This window comes from Chelonoidis abingdonii, chromosome 8 (genome assembly GCF_003597395.2).
Source record: "Chelonoidis abingdonii isolate Lonesome George chromosome 8, CheloAbing_2.0, whole genome shotgun sequence".
Taxonomy (NCBI): domain Eukaryota; kingdom Metazoa; phylum Chordata; order Testudines; family Testudinidae; genus Chelonoidis; species Chelonoidis abingdonii.
The window spans coordinates 84,855,380-84,877,792 of record NC_133776.1 but is presented as its reverse complement, the minus strand read 5'-3'; the positions used below and the strand labels follow the sequence as shown (position 1 = coordinate 84,877,792).

General features: G+C 45.6%; 1 protein-coding gene across 1 annotated transcript in view; it reads left to right on the top strand.

Moving 5' to 3' along the window:
- The first annotated feature begins 9,395 nt into the window (after positions 1-9,395).
- LOC116819805 (actin-binding protein WASF3-like) overlaps positions 9,396-22,413 on the top strand; it is a 37,092-nt gene continuing 24,074 nt past the window's right edge. Inside the window, exon 1 of the mRNA XM_032771817.2 lies at positions 9,396-9,523. The gene's annotated coding sequence lies outside the window, so the exon portion shown is untranslated. The remainder of the gene's footprint in view (positions 9,524-22,413) is intronic.

Below are 22,413 nucleotides of genomic sequence, written 5' to 3'. Positions count from 1 at the left end.
CATGAAACCTTCCCTCAGATTCTCTTGTGAACGCTGCTGAGGCAGAGATTCCATTCAGGCTCCCAGGAGCTAGTTTCATTCTCATCTCCCTCTCCTGTCCTTTCACTCACCCCACAGCCTGGCTTTTTAAGTCTTTAAATATTTAAAGACTGTCGTGTGTTTTTGCTTTCGTTTACAACTTTAGAGCCTGATGCTGCAATTTTTACTCACCCAAATACTCCTACTGACATTGCTGGGATTGCACATGTGAATGAGGGCTGCTTGTGTGAGGAGGGGCTGTGGGATCTGGCCCTGTGTCCCCTTTTTCTGTTCTTCTTTTCACTTTATTTGCAAGTTTTTCATCTTTCTCTTTTCCGGGATTATAGATATTCAATATACTGTTTTCATTTTCTTGAACTACTCTGGGTTCTGGCATTAGTCCAATACTCTGGGATTTTTTAGCACCTCTTTACTGCTCTGGTTCCTGGCAGTTCTCTGATATTCTGAGTTCATCAGTACTCTGATATTCTGGTACAATAAGTGGCTAGTTGTCCTGGGCAGTTGCAATAATAATTAAGGATAGGCAAACTGACTGAAATAAAATGAGAGCAGACCCCAAAGCCTTGGACAAAACTTGAACTAAAACCTGTGCTCACAATTTTTGCACCCACATTTTGAGTGGATCACCTTTTGGGCTTATATGAACTTCTGAACCTTTGGAGGTTTCCCTCAAAGACAACGCGCGGTGAGATCAATGCATGGTTACCAGATTGCTCCCAGAATGGAGCATCTTCCATTATGCTCTCTTATTTCCTTATCCTGAGTAAAATATGTTTCCCTTCCTTGTTTGGTGCACAGACTGAATTAGAAAACAAACTTGTACCAGGGCCACACTCGATCAGCTGCTCGCTTCTGTTTACTGAAATGTCATTAACCTCTCCCATTACTTGCACTTTGGCTGCCTTACAAGCTGGTATGATAAATGCAATAGTTGGAGATCCCATTCTAAAGCTTAGGTGGTGGAGTGCTTTAGTGCGCTTGCCATTCATCTCTGGAGACTGGGGCTCATATCCTAGTCCAGGGCAGGGCTTATCCCCATTTCTTAGCATTGCAAATCCATTATGCAGTTTAGAGGGATCCACTGTACTCAGCTGTCTCCTCTTAATAGTGCCCCATTGCTGGAGCAGAAGGAGGTGCTGTTGGTCATGACAAGGGTTATTGTTAGAGCAGACTAGGAAACTCTGTATTTTATCTGTCTGTATTATGTGTGACTCAAGCTGTGTGTTTCTCACTTCGATGAACACTTAGTAGGATGTCAGGCTTTTTCCTCACCATTTCTTTCAGAGATAGTGGTGTGTGTTTCTAAATCCCTTTGCAAACATCTCCACATAAGTCCACTCTGCATCAGTCCTCCCCTTTGCCAAGCCATCAATGATAAATAAGGCTCAGCCTTTGTGATTACATACCTCCCTGTCTCATGAGCTACATTTATCCATTATTGTTAGCAGCCAGGCTGCATGCTACACCAAAATGATTTCTCTTGCTTCACATCTTTACAACATTGTCCCCAATCTTCTGTAACTGTCAACACCTTCTGTTCTCTCTCTTACTCTGAAGAGTTCGCCAGAGCTTCATCTGTTTCCTCTGCCAGGATGAAGAGAGAGATGATTTCTTGTTAATGGTCTGAAGCCCTGGAAATAAATTTGGAGCCTTTGCATCCTGCACAGGGAGGACTGGCTGCATGCGAGGAGAATTAAAACTTCATCCAACCTGAAGCTTCACTGATAACTCACCAGCAGCCTATGGGCTGCATCTAATTAAAATGGAACGGATGCAGGCATGCACCCACCCCCCGCGCCTCGGGAACTACTATTCCCAGTGTGTGATGCTTTGAGTGACTTGTTTTTTGATCAAGGTATAGCACACTGGAACCTATAGTCTTCACAGGCTGCACGTCAGCATTGTGGGCCATTCTAGATCTGCTGGCCACATGCTGGCTATCCCTGCTCTGTGTGAAGAAGTGATGAACCAGGGTTTTTACAGAAGGCAAAGCTATGGCCTGGTCTACACTACGCGTTTAAATTGATTTAAAGAGCGTTAAATCGATTTAACGCTGTACCCGTCCACACTACAACGCCCTTTATATCGATATAAAGGGCTCTTTAAATCGATTTCTGTACTCCACCCCGACGAGAGGAGTAGCGCTAAATCGATTTAACAAGTCGGATTACGTTAGTGTGGACGAAATTGACGTATTGGCCTCGGGCGTACTCCCAGAGTGCAACACTGACGCTCTGGACAGCAATCGAACTCGGATGCAGCGGGACAGGTAAACAGGAAAAGCCCCGCGAACTTTTGAATTACATTTCCTGTTTGCCCAGCGTTGGAGCTCTGATTAGCACGGGTGGCGATGCAGTCTCAAGTCCAATAAGAGCTTCCAGCAGGACCGTACGGGAGATCTAGATTGATCCCTGTATGGGGAGACAAATTCGTTGTATCAGAGCTCGTACAGAAACAAAATGCTCAAAGCATGTTGAAAAGAATCTTCCAGGCTACCAGCCGTGCATGAACAAGGTAACTGGGAAGCCAGAACTCAAATGGACGCTCATGAAGGGAGGGAGGGGGGGACTGAGGACTCACAGCTATCCCACAGTCACAGCAGTCTCTGAAACTATTGCATCCTTGGCTGAGCTCCCACTGTTGGTTCAAACACAGTGTCTGCGTGGTTTCAGGAACAGCTTCCAGTTTCTTCCCACCCCTACCACGTGAAAGAAAGGGAAAGACAATCATTCCTTGACTACTTTCAATGTCACCTATGTGTACTGAATACTGCTGGTAAGACGCGATGCTGCAGCAGTGAATGAGCAGTATGCTCTCCCCCTCGGTGGTAATACAATAGATGATATCTGTCGTCGCCATCATAGCTGTGGCTGCTCCGGCTGGCTCAGGTGAGGCTGGCCGGGGGACTTCTGTAAATATGGGAATGAACCTCCAGTTACGCCAGTAGAATGGTACATGAACGGCTGGTAACATCTTCATCATCGCAGCTGGGGGCTCAGCCCCCTCCCTTTCGTGTGTAAGAAAGATTCGTAGCTGGACTGTCAAAGCCCGGAGGCTGCCTCCAAGTGCCTATCCCCCCCACACTCATTTTATCTCACTAACAAGTCTCTGTTTCTTATTCTGCGATTCCTTACAACTTCATGAACGAAATGGGGGGGACGCTGCCATGGTATCCCAGGTAAGGTTGGGGAGGAGGAAGCAACGTTGCGGTTGTTGCAGGGGACCCCTTGATACGACACGGAAGGTGCTCTCTGATACACTGGTTCTCTAAACTTGCCTCTTATCTAGGCAGGAACGGACTCGTTTTTTAGAAACCATAAGGGAGAGGAATTGACTCAGTCCCAAGTTAGGCAATCCATTTTGCTTTCAAATATTTTCAGGCCAAGGGCACTCATGATAGCAGCGGAACTATACAGAGAGGGAGAGATAACCGTCATCTCTTGCCAGTTTTCTCCGCAGTAGACGTACAGATCGACCGGTAACCAATCTCTGCTATATTGCAAAAGCAAGTGAATGCTGCTGTGTAGCGCTGGAGTGATCCTCTCTCTCGCGCCATCCAGACAACGGTGTGGAAAAAAAAAAAGCTGAACGGGCTCCATGGTGCCGGCTATGGCGTCTGCCAGGGAATCCAGGGAAAAACGGCGCAAAAGGATTGTCGAGTGATGTTTCCCAGGGAAGGAATGACTGATGGATCATTTACCAAGAACCCCCCGACAATTAAGATTACAACCCTGGAATTCCGGGGCGGCGAGACTGCTGGAACTTATGGGATGAGCTATGGAGTGCTACCCACAATGCAACGGCTTTCAGAAATCAACGTTAGCTCGGAAGCATGGATCTCGCACAATGCCGAATTTCTGGGCTCGTATTTTTTGCCTGCATTGATATCGATATTAGAATATTCAGTTTTATAAAACCAATTTTAGCAAATTCGATTTTATCCCGTAGTGTAGACGTGGCCTATGACTCTGCAGGAGCAGAGGGTGAGTAGATAGGAGAGTTAAAAAATGAGCACAAGAAAGCCAGGTCCCCAGCTGGTATAAATTGGCATCACTCCATTAAAGTCAGTGATTTACGTTGGCTGAGGATCTGGCCTCAGAGTGTATAAATATATATTTAAGCAGAGGAATTAAAGGGAAGGAATGTGTAGTTGCAGTGGAAATGAGCTAATCATAGCAGACTAAATCTTGGATTAAAGGTCACATACGAGGGATATAATCTGAAGAGTAGGAGGTTATTTAACGACCCATAAACCATCATAGGATCTCTCCAGGACATTCACACATAGACAACGAGGGCACAATTTTTCAAAGTTCTGATTTTGGGAGACTCAGTTCCTGATTGCTCAAATCAAGACACCTTGGACCTGATTTTAAGAAGTGCTGAACTCTCACAAGTCCAGTTAAAGTTGAACGGGAGCTTTGAGAGCCCAGTGCCTCTGAAAACTAGGCCCCAGATGTCTTGAGTTGGGCAGTCAAGATCAGAGGCCACTTTTGAAAATGTGGGTTTACATCATTTGGGCTTTTTGATGTTCATGGCCAAGCTTCCAAAGGAAACATGGATTGAACTGTAATGCTTGGTGGCATCAGCAGGTGCTGATTGAATAGAGTGCAAATAATTGACCAGTTTTATGGAGCTGACCTGAAATTTCATAAATCCTAGTACTTGAGAACATAAGAACCTCAGTATAGCCCACTTGCTATGAACCCTTCAGCTTAATCTATTCTGAGCCTACATTTTTATCCCGTTGTTCCTAGCCATCACCCAATGTCACCCTATAATTCTTCTCTGTCCTAGGATTTTATCTCCTTCAAATATTTGTGGCCTCTTTCATGTGCTCCCTTCCTTCTTTGGTTAGGTCTTAGTTAGGTGATATATATCTTGCTTCTCTGTTCTGTCATCATAAATCAAACCCACCAAATCCCTGATCACTCATGTTGCTCTTCTTTGAGCTTTTTTTTTTTCCTGTTTGTCAGTCACTGTCTTCCTGGGGTGCATTGCCTGGAAATGAATGCAGTATTCTAAGTTCAGTTGTACCAGTGTTGGGGGGTCGGGGGAATCCGATTAGCCTTATCTTAGCATGCACAACTGCTGTATAGTTGTCACTGAACTGTTGTGATTGTGCCTTTGATCTTACATGTTACTATGAAATAAGAACTTGCTAAACCAGCTCTCAGTATGGTTAGTTGTTTCTCTGTTGTTTTTGATGTTCACTCGTCTGCACTTCTTGGCCGTGGCCTGGATCTGAAGCAGAAGTGCAAAATACAGAAAGAAAGGCCTCCCTCCAGGTGCCTGTGTCCAGATTTTGACAAAAAAGCCTGTTCGTCCAAGATTCCCAGTTTTGCAGACCTAAATGCTTTGGATGAGGATTTAAGCTTGCAGGTGGTTATCCAAACTGCACCTTCTGAGGTTCGCTCATCACCAGGACTCAGGTGGTTTTACAGCTTGGGGGTCAGATTCACTTGTGGGCCTGCGCTGGTGTAAACCCAGTTGCAGAACAGTGATGGTGGAATGCTTGTCGAGAGGAGGCTGTGATGGTGGAAAAGGGAGGCCAATGGAGTCAGTGCAGCCTGGAGTGTGAGTGATGCTGGGTGGAAAGGGGGCATGAAACAGCACATCCCCTCAGTGGCCTCTGCCAGCAGGACTCGGACTGGCTGTGCCTGAGATGTGCTGGTGTGTGGGGGGAATAGAAAGGAGTGTAATTTACACCTTCCTATCAAAATTCAATGGTTCTAGCCCAGGAAATGTGTGATCCATCACAAGCGCTGTGTGCTAATGGAGGGCAGCACAGTGCACAGACACTAGCATGCACAATCTGGGCAGCAGTAATGATTCCTTGGACCACTTCAGGCCAAAATCACTTGTAGGAAATTAAGTTTGCTTCGTAAACAGTAACTGAATCCCTCTTGGTCAGGGTAAGATGGGAGGTGGCTTTCAGGGACTCCTGAGGAGGCTAATGATAACATTATGTACATAAAAGGATACTTTGGAGAATAATTAGAAGTGACGGCTGAACATGAAACTTCTTGAAATGGTCCTCTCCAAATGCTCCAAGAGGCAGCTTGGAACATGCTGTCTGCATAGCTCCTTGGATACAGCAGGAGCTGCTCAGTGCATGATGTAAAACAGGGGTTCTCAGACTTTTGTACTGGTGACCCCTTTCACTCAGCAAGCCTCTGAGTGTGACCCCTCTTATACATTAAAAACACTTTTTTATATATTTAACACCATTATAAATGCTGAAGGCAAAGCAGGGTTTGGGGTGGAGGCTGACAGCTCGTGACCCCCCATGTAATGACCTCACAACCCCCTAGGGGTCCTCACCCCCAGTTTGAGAACCCGTGATCAGGGCTGGCTCTAGCCATTTCGCTGCCCCAAGCACGGCGGCACGCCGTGGGGAGTGCTCTGCCGCTCGCCGGTCCTGCGGTTCCGGTGGACCTCCCGCAGGCGTGCCTGCGGATGCTCCACCAGAGTCGCGGGACCAGCGGACCCTCCGCAGGCATGCCTGCGGGAGGTCCACTGGAGCTACCTGCCGCCCTCCCAGCAACCGGCAGAGCACCCCCCGTGGCATGCTGCCCCAAGCACGTGCTTGACGTGCTGGGGCCTGGAGCCAGCCCTGCCCCTGATGTAAAATGAAGGTGGCACGAATGTAGATGCAGTGATTCCATGCAATGGTAACATGCACAGGGCCCCATCCAGCTCTCTTTGCTATCTGTGACCTGTTCCTCCCTAGCACGTATTTCCATATGCCCAGGCCTGCGTCTAGCCTCATCCTACCTACTTGTGACCCCTCCCACTCTCCTGCTCTCTCAAGTGACCCCTTTCTATGCACTGTGAAGTAATGAGGTTGAAACACAAGTATCCAAGAGAAGAGTGGGGCAGGGCAAATAGAGATTTCCATCTTTGCAGCCCATGAAGGCCAAAGTTGGATGGGACCATGGCTGGGGATGCAAATGAGTCTGTGGTTCTACTGTAGGGCTCTAGGTGGTTGCTTAAGTCTAAGGCCACCATGGGTGATGGCTGATGAGATCAATGACTGCAATAGGCCCATTCACTGCCCCTGTACTGGCATCTTGGATGGAGGTGACCCCAAGAGAGTCTCTTTGGATAAATGTGAGCCAGTGTCCCAGCAGCAGCTGTGGTACCTACAGATGAAGCCATGCTCATGAGTCACGTGTGGTTTTATTTGTTGGCCTGCAATGGCAACAGGGACAGCATCCTCTGCTCTCTGGGATTGCTGCATGTTTTCATCTCTACTTCCGTGGTCCTTCCCTGCAGGGTTTAGAGAAATTCAGAAGGAGAGAATGTAGGTGTAGGGCTTCCAGCAGTCTAAACACATTGCATGCCAATATCATTCTACCTATTCTGTAGTTCCATGATCCTTCCTTCGGAGATTGTGCAGTGTGAAGCTCATAGCTTGGTTCCTCTTTATTCCTCTTACTCTCTGAGTCACTCTGTTGTGGTCATCTTCACTCTGACTGTGTAGAATTGGATATGATTCTGTTCAGAGTTCGTCTGTGTTGCTCAGAATGCTGGCTGGTTGGTGATGGTGGGAGTGGTCATTCAAAGTGCTCTCTCTTCTTTACCCTTCCCCAGATCCTGAGTTCACAGCCTTTGCAGCACTTCAAGACTTGGATGGGCATTGGGCAGCTTGTGGATTTTTGCAGCCTAGGAAAATGCCGAGGGTTTTTTTCACCCTGGAGAGAGATTTGTGAAAATGTATCTGAAATCTAGTGCACTCTCTGATGTAAGTGCCAGGTCCTCTGTTAGATTTAGCAAGAGCAGTGAATGGGACTGAGCAAACCAATGCATCTTCCAGAACAGAAACAGCTTGGGGAGGTCAATGCAACTGACACAGCTGAGATGCCAAAAATGTTTGATGGATGCATTATGAAAGCTGAAATGTGCTATCCAAGGAAGCAGTGATGTGCCGCTTAGGGTATGTCTACATTACCCACCGGGTCGGCGGGCAGTGATCAGTCCAGCAGGGATCGATTTATTGCATCTAGTCTAGATGCAATAAATTGACCCCCGAGCGCTCTTCCATCAGCTCCTGCACTCCACCTTCGCAAGAGGCGCAGGCAGAGTCGACGGGGGAGTGGCAACAGTCAACTCACCGCAGTGAAGACACCACGGTAAGTCAATCTAAGTATCTCGACTTCAGCTACGTTATTCACGTAGCTGAAGTTGCATAACTTAGATTGATCCCCCCTTAGTGTAGACCAGGCCTTAGAAGCAGACAGTTTCCAGTAAACATCAAGAATGGTGACCTTGTCTTGTTGTGACAGCTCTGTGAGAGTCATCAGGATGCTCTCCTGCTGAAAACATTTTCCAATATGGAGAGTTTTCAAAGTTATTGATCCATTCAACAGAGCAGAGAGAACTTTGGGGTCTGTGTGTGTGTGTGTGTGAAACATATCATTGCTTCCACAAGTTCTAAGGAGACCAAACTCCAAGCTGCGTATTCAGTTTTTGCCCAGGCTAATTCCTGTTACATTCAGTGGGCCTGATTCTCCTCTCACATTAATTTTACAGCAGTGTAACTCCACTGGTTTTCTTTGGCTTAATCCTGATTTACATTGATATCAGTGAGAGGAGAATCAGACACAGTGGATTTTAACTAGAGTAAATGATATCACAAACTGGCAAACTGGTAATCTTGTAAACACTCCTCTCATAACAAAGCTCTGTGTTCAGATACATGTTGAGCTGTAACCAGTGCTTGTTTGTAACAAAAGAGGTACTGGGGCTCCCTCAATTAGGCGCCGGGGTGCAAGCATTTTTTTTTTTACTTTCATAACTGATGCGGCAAGACCAGAGCAGCTGGGGCTATGAACTGTCAAGCCTAGAGGGGCCAGGGCTCAGACCTGGCAAGCCTCAGCATGAATTAAGCACTGGCTGTAATCCTGGTGCTTTCCACAGTGGCAGCCACATGAAGGCTTCAGGGCAAATGAAAAATATACGGCTGTGGCATCCAAAGAACTTGAACAATTACTTAAGAGTAACCAAGTGGCAGGATTTAAAGGGCAGATGTGGGCCCATTTTCAGTGGCTTTGCCTGCAGTAGCTGGATTCTGTAGGCAGCCCTTGATACAGTTGCCTGCATTTCCTAATGGACTCTGAGATGAAGCAGAAATAAAGCCTCAAACCCTCAAGTGCTGGCATGTTTCCTAATCTGAATTACCAAATAAGTCTGAGGAGAAACGCAGAAGCCCTAAGCGGGGACTGGGATTCCCTTTCTTCTTTTCAATGGAGTGAGTGGCTAAATGGCTGTGATTGGTTGGTAATGAACTGCCGACTGGTCTTGGGGAGAGGATATTAGGGGCTCTTTTTCGCACTCTGTATCTTCTCCTTTCACAGGGAAAATGTCTGCCAGCTGACAGCCTTTTCTTCTTCTGCTAAGCCACAGCAACCTCAGCAGCAATACACGCATTTTATAGGAGGGCTCCAGTAACAAACACAATCTACAGCTGATCCCATTCAAGGTGAGCTACTCGCCCTGTCCTCTTAGGCACTGTCTGGACTAGGCAGAAAGACATTACAAGAAGTTGTTGCTTGGAACCCCTCAGGCAGCACAGCACAGATGGTGCAGAGAGAGCGGGGGCTCTAACTTACTGCAGTCTGACCTAGCTGTTATGGGATGCTCTGCTGTCCAGAATTGCCAAAGTGCAAAGTGGTTCAGCTACTCTCCCTCTCATCCCAGCCCGGCAACTGCCAACTCCTTATCAAGAGTGGGGAGCAAAGTACTGTGTGCATTGACCATGCACGGCTCCTCTGTTTGGGTGAATACACCCACGGGCCAGCGCAGCTCCTTTGCAACCCTTTATGGCACTGGAGTATAGAGGGACTGTACCGGGGGGTGGAATTTGGCCCCTTGTGTTCTCACATTACAATGATCCCAGGTCCATTACAAGCATTATTTATACTGATTTGCATGCGGTACCTGCACTGGTTGAACCACTGCTGCCAGCTATGGTTTCTGTTCAGTATGGATAGCAAGTGTTGCAGCTGCACTGGTTCCGGTGCCTCTTCTCAAGCACAATGCAGTGCTTCTCATTTGGAAATCACCCAAAAGGCCATGCCCCCAGGAACTGTGCTGAGAGTTAGGGGGGTAGGTATGTCAGAATACACTGGTGTGTCGAGGCAATAGACTTTTGCTGGGACAAGCAAAACAGCTGACCTAGTCAAGCAGCTGCTGACTTTGCAAGAGTTTTGTTGCTTAGATAACAAGTTCTTAAGCATGTGCTCATGAGAAAGAGCTACTTTCCCTTCCCCATTAAACTAGTTTCATACTAGAAGAGGTGCACATTTCTGTTTTCTTCTCTGTTTGGGTATTTGTAGCAAGATGTGAAGTAAATTCGAGGTACAACATATAGATGCAGGACCATCAAGTCTAGTATCTTGCCTCTGGGAGTGGGCAGTATCTGACACTTAAGAGAAAAGTGACTTCCCACCCTTCCTGCAAGACCAGATGTGCAATGCTCTACAGAGTGAAAAGATCAGGATTCCATCTTGACTGCCATGAATGACCAGGTTATGCCCTGAAGCCTGAGATTTCATTCCTCCTAGTTTAGCATCTTCAGCTTTATCATTGGTTTATAAATAAAGTCATGCCAGGGGGTAGTTGTCTATACTGTGGAGATGATATTAGTTACATGGTGAAAGAAGCTAAGGACTATAATGGGTCGATTGTTACTATGGTACAGTAGAGGCTCACAGAGAAGTCATTTCTTTCAACTCAAAGAACCTGTTGGTGAAACTTGAGTCCTAGCTCTAAAGGCCTGATTCAGGTCTCATATGGGGGAGGGCGAGAGAGTCAGGTGCAACTCCAGTAAGTCCGTAGAGTTACACTGATGTAATTGAGAGGAGAATCAGGGTTTCTGCCTTTATGTGCCTTTCCACTGCATGTGGCACACCAAACCAATAGACATGTATTTCATCACAATAGCCTGAGTTGGTGGCATCAGCCTGTAGGTTCATTAAATCTTATAGGCATGAAACTGCCCACAACAATGAAAACCTTCAGCTAATTAGATCCTGTAAGGCACCAAATTCTTTCCACTCCTATTGACACCAGCAGGAGCAGAGGGTGCTCAAGACTTAACAGAATTAGGCCCATTGTTTCCAGTTTTCCAGCTGCTTGATCCTGACTCTGAGAAGCGTGTGTAAAGAAGCGTGCTGGGAAGTTGCCTTAAATGCCTGAGTTTAGTGTAGCAGCTTCTACCGTTGACTAATTACTGTTCCATAATGTGCAATACGGTTGCAGAGCTTCTAATGAGATTCTGAAGGTAAACAAAGCCGTTAGGTTAATTTTCAGGATAAAAGTGTGCAGGAACAGGCTGCTGAAATATTGAGTGTGAGATCATCCTGTAGGGCTGGAATCCACCCTGAAGCCCTCTCTGAATGACAGCCATGTAATGACTGCTGGCGCAGCTGTCACTTACTGGGCCGGGTCCTGTGCTGGCATGGATTAGTATAGCACCATTGACCAAAATGGAACTACTGTGATTTACATCAGTGGAGGGTCTGGCGCATTATTATTTATTATTGTATAGTGCTCACAGGTGTGCTGGGCATTGCACTAAGAATATGTAGATGAGATGGCCTTGGCCCAAACAGCCCTCAGTGTAAATGATGGACTTGAGAGGCTGGTGAGGATGCAGCCTACCCTAGGAGTGGGAAAGGAGGGAAGGATTCAGATGACAGACATAAGGTTAGTCAGTTTAGGTCTCCATGTGATTTAGTTGTGGTGTGTGATGCATCTTTGCTCAGTGCTGAGGGGAGACTGTTCAGGCATGAAGGGAAATTTGGATTTTGTTTCTTCCACTTCACTTTCTGACCCCTCCCTCTCCTTCTTCATTGTCCCTGTAAAGTGGTGTACTTGCGACCAATAGCACCCCTTTGTGTCAGGGTTCAGTGCTGCAAGGGGTGCTTGTCTCCAGAACCTCCTCCAGGCCATCCCATCTGCCTCTCCCTGGGCCCAACCCTCTGGCCAAGTCACATACAGTTCAGTCCCCTTCCAGGGTAACAAACAGGTCCAGCTGAAAGTTCACAAAACATTTCAATGCAAACAAGTCTTCAGTCCCCTTCTTGGGCTATTCCTCAGCCCGTCCTTTGGAGTCAGTCTTCAGCTCTACCCTGAGCTCAGTATTGCTTCCCTCGGGCTTGCATGCCCCTTCCTCTGGGGCTAGTAGGGGAACCTAGACCCATCCTCTATCCTGGCTTCCGGCCCAGTGACCCTGTATTAAGCAGCTAGGTCTGCTTCTTCAGATACACTGCTGGTTCCCTGGGCTGCTTTCTACCTCTAAACCCCCTCGAGCTGTGCCCCCCGAGCCTATGCTTAACACAGCCTCCTTTTGGTTCTCAGCCTCTAGATTCTCTCTAGATTTTCCCAGCTTCTCCTTTCTCTGCTGAACTAACCCCTCTTCCACCACTGAAGTGCCTTTAACTTTAACTGACCCTACCTCAGGTCCTCCCCGCAGGAGCCTACCCTGCTCCCTGGGGATCCTCCCAGTTGGCTTCTGACCTATTTAAGCTCTGTCTCCAGGCTCTTCCCACTCAAACTTCACTTGCGCTCTGTAGGCATGTCTACACTGCAGTAAAAGACCCGCGGCACTGCTGCGGTTGTGCTGGGTCAGCTGACTCAGGCTCACGGGACTATAAAAATGAAGTATAGATGTTCAGGCTCGGGCTGGAACCTGGGCTTCCAGATCCTGTGAGAGGAGAGGGTCTGAGAGTCCAGACTCCGGCCTGGGCCCAGATGTCCACACTACTATTTTTAGCCCCACAGCCCAAGCCCTGCAAGCCAGAGTCAGCTGCCTAGGCTCTGAGACTCAATGGCGCAGGTGTTTTATTGCAATGTAGATGTATCCTTAGGGTTTCTCTCCACTGGAGAGTTCTGACTCTTCCGCAGTTTCCCTCCCTCTTGGTATGTAACTGAGTTACATAAGAATGGCCATACAAAGTCAGACTAATGACCCATCTAACTCAGTATCCTGTCTTCTGACAGTGGCTAGTGCCTGAGACTTCACAAGGAATGAACAGAACAGGGCAGTTTCAAGTGATCCATGCCCTGTCATCCAGTCCCAGCTTCTGGCAATTGGAGGTTTAGGGACACCTATATATGGGGTTGTGTCCCTGACTATCTTGCTTAATAGCCATAGATGGATCTATTCTCCATGAACTTATCTAGTTCTTTTTTTGAACCCAGTTATACTTTTGGCCTCCATGACAATCCTTGGTGATGAGTTCCACAGGGTTCATAGATTCATAGATTCATATACTCTAGGACTGGAAGGGAACTCAAGAGGTCATCGAGTCCAGTCCCCTGCCCTCATGGCAGGACCAAATACTGTCTAGACCACCCCTGATAGACATTTATCTAACCTACTCTTAAATATCTCCAGAGATGGAGATTCCACAACCTCCCTAGGCAAATTTATTCCAGTGTTTAACGTCCCGTGACGTTAGGAAGCTTTTCCTATGTCCAACACTAACAATCTTCCCTTGCTGAGTTTTAAAGCCCATTGTTTCTTGTTCTATCATTAGAGGCGCTAAGGTGGAACAAGTTTCTCCCTTCCTCCGATGATGGCACCCTTTTGATTACCTTGAAAAATGCTATTCATGTTCCCATCTAGGTTCTTTTCTTTTCCAACTAATAAACCATTCTTTGCAGCCTTTCCTTCATTAGTACTGTGTTCTCAAGACCTTTTATATCATTCTTGTGCTCTTGGATCCTCTCAATTTTCCATCTTTCTTGAAATTTGCGTCCCAAATGACCCACAATACTCCAACTGAGGCTAACCAGCGCAGAGAGGCGGAGGAATGATTTTCGTGTCTTGTCTTCAAACACACTTGTTATATGCATCCCAGAATCAGTTTGTTTTCTGCATTTTTTTATTTTTTTTGCGACAGCATCAAGCTGTTGACTCATATTTAGCTTTGGTCCACTATGACCCTAGATCTCTTTCTGCCGTACTCCTTCTAGACAGTCTCTTCCATTCTGTATATGTAAACTGATTGTTTCTTCCTAAGTGGCACTTTGCATTTGTCTTTATTTGAACTTCATTCCAGTTTACCTCAGGACCTTTCTCAATTTGTTCAGATCATTTTGAATTTTGACCCTGTCTCCAACGCAGTTGCAATTTCCCTCCAGTTTGGTATTCGTCTGCAAACTTAATAGCATACTTTCTATGCCAACTCTAAGTCGTTGATGAAGTATTGAAACAGAGCCGATCCAAAACAGACCCCTGCGGAACCCCACTTTACCTTTCCAGCAGGATTGGGAGCCATTATAACTACTCTCTGAGTATAGTTATCCAGCCAGTTATGCCCCACCTTATAGTAGTCCCATCTAAATTGTATTTGCCTAGTTTATCGATAAGGATATCGTGCGAGACCCGTATCAAATGCCTTACCTAAATTCTAGGTATTACCCAATCCACTGCTTTCTCCTTTCCACAAGACTCGTTATCCTATCAAAGAAAGCTATCAGATTGGTTTGACACGAATTTGTTCTTTACAATCCATGCTGGCTTTTCCCTATACCTTACCCTTCAAGTGGTTGCAGATGATTTCTTTAATTACTTTGCTTCATTATTTCCTGGCACAGAAGTTAAACTAACTGGTCTGTAGTTTCCTGGGTTGTTTTTATTTCCCTTTTTATAGATGGGTACTATATTTGCCCTTTTCCAGTCTTCTGGAATCTCTCCCATGACTTTCCAAAGATAATAGCTAGAGGCTCAGATACCTCCTCTATTAACTCTATTGACTGTGCATTGTGAAGAAGTAATTCCTTATGCTTGTTTTAAACCTGCTGCCTATTAATTTCATCAGGTGACCCCTAGTTCTTGTGTTATGGGAAGGGGAAAATAACATTTCCGTATTCACTTTCTCCACACCACACATGATGTCATAGACCTCTGTCATATCCCCCTATCATCATCTCTTTTTCAAGATGAACAGTCCCAATCTTTTTAATCTCTTCTTATATGGAAGCTGTTCCATGCCCCTAATTGTTTTTTTTCACTCTTTTTACCTTTTCTAGGTCTTAATGCAATATTCAAGGTGTGGGTGTACACATAAGTTCTTCTCTTATGTTTTATGGGGAAGCAGACTCGTCTGCTGAGTCTGTAACCGCCACCTACTATATTCCTCGTACATTCATGCTACTACACTTTCTTATCCTGTGCTATAGCCTTAAAATAAGTAGTAGAGTTTTTTTACTGTGATCAACTTTCCCGTTACACTCCCTATACTCCTCATAGTATATTCTGTTACCTTAAAGCATCAAAATTCTTCTCTGAAGAACCTGTTTTCCTGGAAACAGTCCCTGCATTCCATATCAGGTGATCAGCTGTTTCTTTAACCTTACATAACCCATCTTTTTGTCTATTCAGTAAAGATAGCTTACTGTTCAAACCATAGTGACCAGTTATCAGTCTAAATATGAGTACTTCACTGATCCTTTCATAAGTTTGGAGTACAGCATTAGCCTCTGTTTTGGGGCATAATTCATGGAATCTTTTTTTCTCCTTGGTCCACAATTCTTGCCCTTCCTATTTAAATCCTTTTTGAACCAAACTTTTAAATTCCTGCTTATTCAAAGGAATCTTTATATCAATTTCTCAATGTTTTAAAACCATTTTTCATTTCCCTATCCGCTATTTCATTGCCAGGTATCCCAGCGAGATGGAATTCTTGCTAGTATTATGTTCACATCCAAGCATACCAAGTGTTGTCAAAACAATATTTAATTGATTAGCTCATTCCTGCTTTCAGAGGTATCCCCTTTAAATTGCCAGTATACCTGAAAATGAATCCAAAAAGAGAACAGATGTGGTAGGCCATATGACCCTTATCCAGTTTCATGCAAATATTATTCCCACCAATTCAGCTGTCATAATAGCTAAAAAATTAGGTATTCTTTTAGATTTCTTAAATCCAAGCACAAGAGGTCAAAAGGCTGCTCCCACTCTACCTGTTTTTCATCTTTCAAGCCATCAATATATATTTGGCTATTGTGACTCCATTTACCATATATAAACTCAAAACGTAAACTTTCATATAAAACAACTCTTTCTTTCTCTTGATTTTATTATATAAAATCTAATTTATTATATAAAAATTCTAAATCCACATCTGGAGAGACAATTTTCCAGGTATAATTTATTGCCCATAAGTATAGATTTTAATATCTTCTTGTCCTTCCTTTTCACTTAAGTTTTTTACTCACATTTTAACGCTAACAGTACAAGGGAGTTTATTGTGTCAGGCTAAATTTTGTCCAGTTATTGCCAAACATTTCTTCTATATTTGTCCAGCATTCTTATCTGCACTATTTCCCTTGACTTTGGGGGAAGAAAACTTGTCTCTTTCACCAACAGAAGTTGGTCCAGTAAAAGATATTACCTCACCCGCTATTAGCCCAAAATGTCAGGTTGAACATTTTTATTCTTAAATGGATAGGCATTTCTCCAGTAGCTACCTGCATTACACACAGTGGTGTTGTAAGAAATGCACCACATACAATTTGTAACACTTGAGCTTGAATTTACTCTAACTTTTTAAGCCCTGAACTAGATGCAGAGCTACATGCTTGATACCCACACTCTGATCTTATTAACGCTGTATATAGCTTCATCAGCACTTTCTTATCTGCTCCCAAATTAATCCCAGCAATACTTTTGAGTACATTACTCCTCCTTTATATTTGTTTGTAATACTTTCTATATTGCCCTTCCAAGTAAGTTTATTATCAAACAGTACACCTGGAAATGTAAAACTGTTGACTACACGTGCCTGTTTTCCACAAAAATATGAATGACACTCATAAATCTTTCTTCTAGTGAAGATCGTCCCCTTTGTTTTAGTGATTGAAAATTTAAGTCCCCAAGCAGGTCCCCATTCTGAGACACACACCCCCTTCCAAAAATAGCAGTTATCCCCTATTGAGTTCCCTCTTCCTGAGTTCCTTATAAGGCCCAGTCACCCAGTGAGCCTTACCTAGTTCCGCCCATCTGACCAGGAGGCAATCAATCAATCACAGGTGCACTAATTGGCTCTTAACTGCTTCCCTACCACATGCTGGGAGTGAGCCCCATTACAGTCCCCCTTCAAACCCATCCATTTCCCCTGTCCTTCACCTGCCTCCTACCCTGCCAGTGCCTTCAAATGGCCACCTACTCCTCTCCTGCACTCCGTTCCCTCATGAGCACTCTCGACTGTGCCTCAGACAGAGCAGAGCAAGAGTCAGGTGACATGTTCAGCAGAAGAAGGAACATTCTTCTGACTGGCACTCATCCCTCTGTTCCGACCGTGTCAGGACTCGGGGCGATTCAGGGAACAGGTCAATACAGTCTAAGCAGGTTGTGAGAAGCGAGGGGAGAGTGAGAAAAAAAGTCCCAAATGCCCAGGACTTCCACTACAGTTGAGAGACTTGGCCTAGGTCTGCACGCTGAATCACTGGCAACCACTGGAGGTGTCACTGCTGCCCAGTTGCACTGCACAAGATGGCTGAGGGCAGGGGGGTCTGTGCCCTGTGGAATTTTAGATGTAGAGAAATTCCGGCTGGTCCAGGGAGCAGTGGGCAAAATAGGGATTTTTCTTCTCTAGCCCCTTATAGCTAAAGAGCTCCATGCTCTTTGCACACATCAGCTAATTAAGTCTGACAACCCCTATTGTGAGGTAGGTCTCATTATATCCATTTACAGATAGGCAGACTGAGGCACAGAGAGGTGTGTGACTTGCTCAAGGCTGCATGACGCAACAGTGTGTTAGAGTCAGGAAGAGAACCCAGGAGTCTGGGTTCACCGTCCTTTGGTTTTAACCACTAAACACGTTCTGTCCTTTACATCTAACTCTTCTCAACGATTTCTGGCTGAGACAAGGTGATTTAGGACCAGCTCTTCTCCAGCTAGGCCTCTTCTTTCTCCTGATGAGTATTCTTAGTCCTGTCAGCACTGAAATACCAAAGGATCACTTTGTGTAGAGCTCTGTCCTACCTGTCCCAATAAAAATCCTGCTGGCTTTGCATGGTACAAGTCTGCAGGTGATGCTGATGGCTTGGCTGATTTCCTAACAGGCTTCCTTTTACTTGATCTTCTTGAGAGACTGACTAGCAAGGTCAAAAACACAGCTGTTTTCAGACAATTCTCATTATTAGCTGTGACAGCTTTCTTAAGCGAGAAGCTTAAAAGCAAGGGGAGGAAAACTACTGTTGGAAAGTCCAAGCTCTAGGATGGGTCCCTTGGAGAGTTTCCCCTCTAACTGGAGTGCTCTTATGACAGGGGGTCTTCTATGTCAAGGATGTTGGCTTAAAGTGAGCTGGGTCTCACCAGATTGCAGACAGCCAGAAAAATGATGGGTTAGGGATGATTGATGGCAAGAGGGCATTATAATATTTCAACAAGCTGTCTGGACACGAACATGCTGTTAGGAACTAATGAAAATCCATGGTGCACAGTGACGCATCCGGCACTTCTCTAGACCCCTTTAAAGTGTTCTACTCTGAAGAATAATTACTGTGAAATAACTCCTTCTTACCTGTGGGTCTGCTCCTTGGGTGTATTTAAAATCTGATCTGCTTATTTTAGGCAAAACAAAATAAAAATGAGCTACATTTTACTGCTGTTAACCCTGCTGCGCCCAGGCAGCTAATGAAAGCACGAACTGAGTTGGAGTTCGTTCAACAGAATTCCACTTGCAGAGACAAATTCTGCTCTCACTTGGACACAGGCAACTCCAATGAAGACTGTGGGGTGCATAACTTAGGGCAGAATTTTACCTGCAGAATCCTTATAACTACTGACCATGTGGCTATGCCCTTGTGGGACTAGTATGCACAAATATGATTTGCATCTGTGTAAGCTATGTGGAACCCATGTCTGCTCAGTGCTGCACTCTGTCCTGCTCTGGGGACTTGACTAGAAGTTTGAGTCTGGACAGCCTTTGAACTAATTACAAGTAGCCAAAAAGGTGATCTGTCTGACAGCTGCTCTGTGTTATATGCATTGGGCAAAGCTGGACTGGATCCCAGCAAAGGAGCTTTGGAAACTGTGTGAGTCTGATCCTTGAACTGCCTGTAACTGTTCTTCATTTGCAAGACAGTCTTTGCATATAGTTTAGGCTGGGCTGCAGGTCTATCGAGTAGAGTTGAAGGCCAGAAGGAGTCACTGGGTCATGTAATCGGATCCTCTGTATTGTACAGGGCATTACATTTCTCCCAGTTACCTGTGTATTGAGCCCAATAATTTGTGTCTGACTAAAGCCTAATTTCCAGAAAAGCATCCAGCATTGAGAGGTGGAGAATCCATCACTTCGCTGCGTAGTTTGTTCCAATGGTTAGTCACTTTCACTGTTACAAATTTGTGCCTGATTTCTAATCTGAATTTGTTGGGTTTCAGTGTCTAGTCATTGGTTCTTGCTGTGCCTTTCTCTGCTAGACTAAAGAGACCTTTAGTACCTGGTATTTTCTCCCCGTGAAGGTTCTTATAGACTGTGATCAAAATCACCTCTCAATAATCTGTTTGATAACCTAAACTGACGGCGCTCTAGTGCAATAACTCTCAAACTCAGGCTGCTGCTTGTTCAGGGAAAGCCCCTGGTGAGCTGGGCTGGGCCAGTTTGTTTACCTGCCGTGTCCGTAGGTTTGGCCGATCGTGGCTCCCACTGGCTCACCGCTCCAGGCCCATGGGGGCTTCGGGAAGGGCGGCCAGCAAATCCCTCGTCCTGCACCACTTCCCGCAGCCTCCATTGGCCTGGAGCGGCAAACCGCGGCCAGTGGGAGCCGTGATAGGCTGAACCTGCGGACATGGCAGGTAAACAAACCATCCTGGCCCACCAGGGGCTTTCCCTGAACAAGTTGTGGTGCAAATTTGAGAACCACTGCTCTAGGTCTCTCACTGTAAGACATTTTATCCTGCTCTTGAATAATTTTTGTGGGTCTTTCTGAACCGTCTCCAGTTTTCCAACATGTGGCCAACAGAATTGAATGGATTCCAGGACTGGGTCTCACAAGCGTCACATACAAAAGTAAAATCGTCTCCTTTCTTCTACTCACTACAACCCCGTTCATACAGCCAAGGATTACGTGAGCACTTTTTTGTCACAGCATCACACTGGGAGCTCATTTTGAATTGCTTGTCCGCTATGATCCCTAATTCCTTTTCAGAGTCACAGATTTCCAGGATACAGCCCCTCCATTCTGTGGGCATGGCCTACATTCTGTGTAGAACTCTGCCTTTGGCTGTATTAAAATACATTTTTGTGTGAATGGACCCAGGTTACCAAGCAATCCAGATGGCTCTGTATGTCTCCCTGTCCTCATCATTGTCTTCCAGTCATCTGTGCATTGTTTCCTCGGACCCTTTGTTGACTTGCTGTGGGCCATGAAGTGCTATTCATGGCAGTCAATTAAGAGTCTGTAGATACATGGCCCATGGCTGGCTCTAACCTCTTCCATGACAGTTGCTCAGTACTAGCCTCACTTGCTTTTTCTTTTTCTGGCCGTTTAACAAGGGAAAGTGACACTTTTTAGGGTGATCCTCTTCAATGGGACTGTTACCTACTAAATAAAGTTCATTGAAGTCAATGGGAGACTTTCCACTGACTTCAATGGGCTTTGTATCAGGCCCACTGTGCCTTTTATCTGCGTCCATCTTTGTGGAAACTCTGCTTCCCCGTTCATTCATTGTCCTACTGCTGGTGCTCATAGTTTGTGTCAGCAGGACAGAAACGCTGGCTGTTGGCACTTCATCACCATTTTCTTGGCTGATGCTAAGACTCCCTCTTTGTTTCTATCTTTTAACTGTCTGGCTCAAGCAGCTCATTAAATGCTTTCCCCCAATCCCCCTTTCCTGTCTCGGTGCTGGCCATGGCCCAACTGGACTGCAGAGCAAGTTGAATTGAGGACTATGGAGAGTTAGTTGTATGGCACACAGAGAATTTTGTTTTTAGCTTGAATCAAGTCCAGGCTAGCGGTGAGTGGCAGCTATTGCCATCTAAACAGCCTTTTGGTGGTCTCTGTGGAAAAGAACTGATGGGTCTCAGTCCATTTGCGAGTGGAAAGGTGCCTTCTGGTTTCCCTCCTAGGTTAGAACACAACCAGCTACCATGAACAGAAAGATGCTAAACTGTGTCTACACTTGGGGCTGCGTGATTTTTTCAGTCATGGTAGCCAGCTTGAGACTGAAAAACAACCTTTTTTCCTGGTCTAGACAAGGTCATAGATGCAGAGGGCCAGATACACGGCTACACTCTGGCTGCTTCGCACCACTCTAGGAGCAGCTGTAAACTCAGCTTATCTGAGCACATAAAGTAGGTTTACAGCTCTTTGGCATCGCTGCCGTGGTGCGAAGCACCTGGTGCACACCAGCCAATCTGACCAAGACTTCCTTAGACTCTCTGGGTATGTCTGCGTAGCAATTAAACACCTGCAACTGGCCTGAGGTCAGCTGATTCTGGCTTGTGGGGCGCAGACTGCAGGGCTGTAAAACTGCTTTGTGGACATTCAGGCTCAGGCTGGAATCCAAGCTCTGGGACCTGCAAGAGGGAGGCTCTCAGAGCCCAGGCTCCAGCCCAAGCCTGAACATCTATCTACACAGCAATTTTTAGCCCTGCAGCCTGAGCCCTGCAAGCCTGAGTCAGCTGACCAGGCTGTGGGTCTTTTATTCCAGTGTAGATGTACCTGCTGCCTCTACTTTGCACTCCAAGGTTCAGCCTTCTGTGAGTTGCTTTCCCAGTTATTCTTCTGTCTTCAAACCCCATAGTACATAAATTACACCAGTTTAGACTCAAGAGGCTGATTTCAAAGGTGATACCTATTGGGAGGGGTAATTTACACACCAGTAATGGGTGTGAGAGGATGGCAGTTTAAGATGGTGTAACTAGGAGGCTGGAAGAAGATGTAAGTTACATCAAGTTTCTCATCTCTGCAATTGATCCAGAGAGTGGGAACTAGGAAGTGAAAGTAAAATTTTAATGGTGATCCCCAACCCTTCACCTTTCATTACAGTAGTTCCTGCAAATGAGCCCAGCCCCACTGGAATTCATTAAGCATCCTAATCCTTGTCACCATCAGCACTGAGATCCTGCTTTGTCATTGATTTCTTACCTGGCGTATTTAGAATGTTTCGCTGCCATTCCTGTGGTTTTGCTTTGCATTCACTATTTACAGTTTACCTCAGACCTTTTGGCCATATGTGTGTGCGCAAAAGAAAACGGCTACAAGTGTTTAAAGCAGCCAAGTGCTTGGAAAATGGGTTTTGTTTCTCCTGTGGGCTCACACATACCAGCAGACAGCACAGGTCTCCCATGAAAATTGTGTCCCAGAGAAATATATTGATTTCAAAGTCAACTGCTTGAGGGAAACTTCTGA